The following is a 7,416-nucleotide window of genomic DNA, read 5'->3' on the forward strand; positions in this document are numbered from 1 at the left end:
CATTTATTAAAGCTTGGTTATATTTATTAAAGCTTATTAAAGGGAGTTATTCAACTCTTTCCTATGCTAATTTATAATCTGCTCCCTGGACAAACACTATGACTGGAGTCATATCAGCTGTCAGCAGCACCAGCCTCAGCTGCACGAGTAACAAAACAAATCTTTGCCCCTTTAAACGTACAGCGATGGGTCTAAGAGTATTCATTTTCAAAGCAAAACAATTTGGAAACGACCAAAGTTTATCCGAGAATGACCCTGGATAAAGAATGTTTAGAGGTCAAAAGAGAAGAACACTGGACTATTTACTGCTTTGCTAAACCAACAATAATTCAATGAATATTAACTGTGTAAAATGTCCGTGCCAGAATCACACTGTTTGTTGAGCAACCTATTGTTTCGATGTTTGTTTGTGCTCTCATGCACACTTGTCCACACAAAGGTACTGTGACTGTTGATCCATCAAAACCTATATCTCTCCAATCCCACATGACTGCCCAAACTAGACCCAACACACCAGCAACAAACTGGATCAGGGTTACAATGGACAAGAGTGCAGGGTTCAATGTCAACCAGTTGGGAGACTTTCCTCACACTCCACCCTCACATTCTGGGACATACAGGGAGACCTTAGTGTACTGCTAAGGTATTGTATTCATTCTGAAGTTGGACCTCCACCCCTCATGGTAAAAAAGTGACTAATTTATCCATGAACCTGGCTTGTGAGCATGTTATACTAGCACACGATTGTTGTCATAACACTCCCAACTAGCAAAAGCTACCAATGTGTACTCTGAGTAATATGAGTGACACCCTCTCTTTATCAATGACATCATTCTCTATCCATCTGACTTATTGCCCTGTGTTCTGTCTAAAGCCCTCTACTAGGAAACATGCTTTGTGTGTGACCACCATTATCTCTGACAGCCATTATGTGTCTCAGCACACCTCTGGGAGGACACTGGCTGATTCCCTGATAAGCCGTATCTGCTGTTGTTTTTGAAGTGTGCTTCATTAAGTGATGGATTGCAGCTGCAGGTTCCAGCACCGCTTTGGGGCTTCAACGCTGATTGGGATGTATGGGAGAGAAAGGACCCCCAGGCAATTACGGTTAACCACCCTGCTAGCTTAGCCCACTGTTGATTCAATGGTTTGTTTTTCCTCATGGTGAAGAATGAAAGACTGAGCTTTGTTTCGTAAGCCATCATTCACCCTGAGCACGAGCCCATTCATCGTCAATAAACAGAACTGATGGGGACTCTCACTCACTCCCAAACAGATCATCCCCAGGGTCATCCCTAGAGGTGGGTTTGGGGGGGGCGGGCTGTTAAGTGGTAACTCCACTGTTTAATCTCCAGGCATATCGATCAAGGACTGTGTATGTGAAAATGTTCCAAGTAAGTTGTTGTAAACATGCTACAGTATATGTGTAAAACCATATATTTACAATATGAGAAATAAGAGCAGCATGGCTATATTGGGAGAGGAAAGGAGAGAGAAAACATTCTCAAAAAAACATTTTCATTGGTGGGGTGTGAGAATCAATGTTATGGATGGTACAACAGCAGCATGGCTTACTTCCCAAATCCTCGTTCAGCCACCATCTTTAGTTTCAAACAATAGCAACCTTGGGGTGTATCAGGATAAATAGAAACAAACCATTCTAGCAATCCTCAGCACCATGACCATCACAAGGCAAACAGATACTACAGTACCACATCCTGCAGCAGTACAAGGGAAAAGCCAGTCAACAGGAGTCAGACCTGATTTACAGAGCCTCATAAACATCTGAACATCACTCCAAGGGAACCGATACATCACAATTTAGAAGGTTCACCCAGGTCAGAAGAGAGCTGTCAAATTCTTACTTTACAGATTTAAGGAGAAAGGGAACGGGGAAAAGAAGGGAATATTGGTAGGTAGCTCGAGAGAAATAATGAGAGGATTACGATATTATGTACACAGAGAGTTGGATACTGTGACATCGAGTGGGTTATGCATGTAGAAGGAACAAGACCTGCAACAGCAGTCGGAGAGACTATGGTGACAAAGTCTCTGCCTAAACACACTGTAACAATGGCAGCCCACAGAAGCCCTCTAGGCACAATGCTCAAGTTCAAGCATTTCACAAGATCAAATCAAATCAAATTCTATTGGTCACATACACATGGTTAGCAGATGTTAATGCGAGTGTAGCGAAATGCTTGTGCTTCTAGTTCCGACAGTGCAGTAATATCTAACAAGTAATCTAACAAATTCACAATGACTACCTTATACACACAAATGTAAAGGGATGAATAAGAATATGTACATGTGGATGAGCGATGGCCGTGTGGCATAGGCAAGATGCAGTAGATGGTGTAGAATACAGTATATGCATATGAGATGAGTCATGTAGGATATGTAGACATGATCAAAGTGCTGTTATTTATAAAGTGACTAGTGATACCTTTATTAAATACATTACATTTATTAAACTGGCATGAGATTTGAGTCTGTATGTTGGCAGCAGCCACTCTATGTTAGGGATGGCTGTTTAACAGTCTGATGGAGTTGAGATAGAAGCTGTTTTTCACTCTCTCGGTCACAGCTTTGATGCACCTGTACTGACCTCGCCTTCTGGATGATATCGGTGTGAACAGGCAGTGGCTCGGGTGGTTGTTGTCCTTGATGATCTTTTTGGCCTTCCTGTGACATCAGGTGAAGTAGGTGTCCTGGAGGGCAGGTAGTTTGCCCCCTATTGATGCATTGTGCAGACCGCACTACCCTCTGGAGAGCCTTGCGGTTGTGGGCGAAGCAGTTGCCGTACCAGGCGGTGATACAGCCTGAGAGGAGGCTCTCGATTGTGCATCTGTAAAAGTTTGTGAGTGTTTTAAGTGACAAGCCAAATGTCTTCAGCCTCCTGAGGTTGAAGAGGCGCTGTTGCGCCTTCTTCACATCGCTGACTGTTGGATGGACCAGGAGGGTGTTATGGTGTTGAATTCTGAGCTGTATTAACAGCATTCTTACAGTACATAGGTATTCCTCTTGTCCAGATGGGATAGGGCAGTGTGCAGTGTGATGGCGATTGTGTCGTATGTGGACCTATTGGGGCGGTCAGCCATGTGGAGTGGGTCTAGGGTATCAGGTAGGGTGGAGGTGATATGATCCTTGACTCAAAGCACTTCATGATGACAGTGAGTGCTATGCTTCATGATGCTTCATGATGACAGTGAGTGCTATGGGGCGATAGTCATTTCGTTCAGTTACCTTAGCTTTCTTGGGAACATGAACAATTGGGGCCATCTTGAAGCATGTGGGGACAGCAGACTTGGATATGGAATGATTGAATATGTCCGTAAACACACAAGCCAGCTGGTCTGCGCATGCTCTGAGGACGTGGCTAGGGATGTTGTCTGGGCCGGCAGCCTTGCGAGGGTTAACACGTTTAAATGTTTTACTCACGTTGGCCATGGTAAAGGAGAGCCCACAGGCTTTGGTAAACCTCTCAGTGGCACTGTATTGTTCTCAAAGCGAGCAAATAAGTTGTTTAATTTGTCTGGGAGCAAGACGTCAGTGTTTGCGACGGGGCTGGGTTTCTTTTGTACTCCTTGATTGACTGTAGACCCTGCCACATACATCTTGTGTTTGAGCCATTGAATTGCGACTCTACTTTGTCTCTATACTGACGCTTTGCTTGTTTGATTGCCTTGAAGAGGGAATAGCTACACTGTTTGTATTTGGTCATGTTTCCAGTCGCCTCGCCATGATTAGAAGCGGTGGTCACACTTTCAGTTTTGTGCGAAAATTGCCATCAATCCACGGTTTCTGGTTAGGGAAGGTTTTAATAGTCACAGTGGGTACATCACCAATGAACTTGCTAATAAACTCGCTCACCGAGTCAGCGTATATGTTATTGTCTGAGGCTCCCCGGAACATAACCCAGTCCATGTGATCGAAGCAATCTTGAAGCCTGGAATCATATTGGTCAGACCAGCGTTGGATAGACCTGAGCATGGGTGTTTCCTGTTTTAGTTTCTGTCTATAGGCTGGGAGCAGCAAAATGTAGTCATGGTCAGATTTGCCGAAGGAAGGGCAGGGGAGGGCTTTGTATGATTTGCGGAAGTTAGAGTAGCAATGGCCCAGAATGCTACCAGCCCGTGTCGTGCATTCGATATACTGATAGAATTTGGAAAGTCTTGTTCTCAGATTAGCTTTGTTAAAATCCCCATGCAGCCTCAGGATATGTGGTTTCCAGTTTACCTAGAGTCCAGTGAAGTTCTTTCAGGGCCGTCAAGGTGTCTGCTTGGGGGGCATATACACGGCTGTGACGCTTGACCCTATCCCCTCCTCTCTTCTCCAGACCATCTCCGGTGACCTTCTCCCTTACCTCACCTCGCTCATCAACTCATCCCTGACCGCTGCTACGTCCCTCCCGTCTTCAAGAGAGCGAGAGTTGCACCCCTTCTGAAAAAACCTACACTCGATCCCTCCGATGTCAACAACTACAGACCAGTATCCCTTCTTTCTTTTCTCTCCAAAACTCTTGAACGTGCCGTCCTTGGCCAGCTCTCCCGCTATCTCTCTCAGAATGACCTTCTTGATCCAAATCAGTCAGGTTTCAAGACTAGTCATTCAACTGAGACTGCTCTTCTCTGTATCACGGAGGCGCTCCGCACTGCTAAAGCTAACTCTCTCTCCTCTGCTCTCATCCTTCTAGACCTATCGGCTGCCTTCGATACTTGAACCATCAGATCCTCCTCTCCACCCTCTCCGAGTTGGGCATCTCCGGCGCGGCCCACGCTGGATTGCGTCCTACCTGACAGGTCGCTCCTACCAGGTGGCGTGGCGAGAATCCGTCTCCTCACACGTGCTCTCACCACTGGTGTCCCCCAGGGCTCTGTTCTAGGCCCTCTCCTATTCTCGCTATACACCAAGTCACTTGGCTCTGTCATAACCTCACATGGTCTCTCCTATCATTGCTATGCAGACGACACACAATTAATCTTCTCCTTTCCCCTTCTGACGACCAGGTGGCGAATCGCATCTCTGCATGTCTGGCAGACATATCAGTGTGGATGACGGATCATCACCTCAAGCTGAACCTCGGCAAGACGGAGCTGCTCTTCCTCCCGGGGAAGGACTGCCCGTTCCATGATCTCGCCATCACGGTTGACAACTCCATTGTGTCCTCGTCCCAGAGCGCTAAGAACCTTGGCGTGATCCTGGACAACACCCTGTCGTTCTCTCAAATAACATCAAGGCGGTGGCCCGTTCCTGTAGGTTCATGCTCTACAACATCCGCAGAGTACGACCCTGCCTCACACAGGAAGCGGCGCAGGTCCTAATCCAGGCACTTGTCATCTCCTGTCTGGATTACTGCAACTCGCTGTTGGCTGGGCTCCCTGCCTGTGCCATTAAACCCCTACAACTCATCCAGAACGCCGCAGCCTGTCTGGTGTTCAACCTTCCCAAGTTCTCTCACGTCACCCCGCTCCTCCGCTCTCCACTGGCTTCCAGTTGAAGCTCGCATCCGCTACAAGACCATGGTGCTTGCCTACGGAGCTGTGAGGGGAACGGCACCTCAGTACCTCCAGGCTCTGATCAGGCCCTACACCCAAACAAGGGCACTGCGTTCATCCACCTCTGGCCTGCTCGCTCCCTACCACTGAGGAAGTACAGTTCCCGCTCAGCCCAGTCAAAACTGTTCGCTGCTCTGGCCCCCCAATGGTGGAACAAACTCCCTCACGACGCCAGGACAGCGGAGTCAATCACCACCTTCCGGAGACACCTGAAACCCCACCTCTTTAAGGAATACCTAGGATAGGATAAAGTAATCCTTCTCCCCCCCCCCTTAAAAGACCTAGATGCACTATTGTAAAGTGGCTGTTCCACTGGATGTCATAAGGTGAAAGCACCAATTTGTAAGTCGCTCTGGATAAGAGCGTCTGCTAAATGACTTAAATGTAATGTAAATGTGACTATAATTGAAGAGAATTCTCTTGGTAGATAATGCGGTCGGCATTTGATTGTAAGGAATTCTAGGTCAGGTGAACAAAAGGACTTGAGTTCCTGTATGTTGTTATGATCACACCATGAGCCGTTAATCATAAGGCATACACCCCCGCCCTTCTTATCAGAGAGTTGTTTGTTTCTGTCGGCGTGATGTGTGACTAAACCTGGTGGCTGTACCGACTCTGACAACATATCCTGAGTGAGCCAAGTTTCCATGAAACAGAGAATGTTACAATCTCTGATGTCTCTCTGGAAGGCAACTTGTGCCCTAATTTCGTCCACCTTGTTGTCTAGAGATTTGATATTGGTGAGTAATATGCTCAGAATCGGAGGATGGTGTTCTCTTCTTCTTAGTCTGACCAGTAGGCCGCTCCGCCTGCCTCTCCTGCGACGACCGCATTGTTTTGGATCGGCCTCTGAGATAAGATCCCATATCCAGGGTGGAGGTCCGAACAAAGGATCCGCTTCTGAAAAGTCGTATTCATGGTCGTAATGTTGGTAAATTGACGTCGCTTTTATATCCAATAGTTCTTCCCGGCTATATGTAATAACACGTGAGATTTTCTGGGCTAACAATGTAAGAAATAACACGTTAAAAAAACAAATTACTGCATAGTTTCCTAAGGACCATCTCATCACAAAAATATTTGTTTTGTTACTCGTGCAGCTGAGGCTGGTGCTGCTGACAGCTGATATGACTCCAGTCATAGTGTTTGTCCAGGGAGCAGATTATAAATTAGCATAGGAAAGAGTTGAATAACTCCCTTTAATAAGCTTTAATAAATATAACCAAGCTTTAATAAATGTTGCTCTAAGGGTGATACAGTATTAAAATCTAAGAGACATAAACTCAGCAAAAAAATAAACGTCCACTCACTGTCAACTGCGTTTATTTTCAGCAAACTTAACATGTGTAAATATTTGTATGAACATAACAAGATTCAACAACTGAGACATAAACTGAATAAGTTCCACATACATGACTAACATAAATGGAATAATGTGTCCCTGAACAAAGGGGGTTGGAAATCAAGTACTTAAGTACTGCAGTGCATCTCCTCCTCATGGACTGCACCAGATTTACCCGTTCTTACGGTGAGATGTTACCCCACTCTTCCACCAAGGCACCTGCAAGTTCCCAGACATTTCATAGGCGAATGGCCTTAGTCCTCACCCTCCGATCTAACGGGTCCCAGACGTGCTCAATGGGAGTGAGATCCGGGCTCTTCCCTGGTCATGGCAGAACACTGACATTCCTGTCTTGCAGGAAATCACGCACAGAACAAGCAGTATGGCTGGCGGCATTGTCATGCTGGAGGGTCATGTCAGGATGAGCCTGCAGTAAGGGTACCACATGAGGGAGGAGGATGTCTTCCCTGTAACGCACAGCGTTGAGATTTCCTGCAATGACAACAAGCTCAGTCT

This window comes from Oncorhynchus nerka, linkage group LG11 (assembly GCF_034236695.1).
Source record: "Oncorhynchus nerka isolate Pitt River linkage group LG11, Oner_Uvic_2.0, whole genome shotgun sequence".
NCBI lineage: Eukaryota > Metazoa > Chordata > Actinopteri > Salmoniformes > Salmonidae > Oncorhynchus > Oncorhynchus nerka.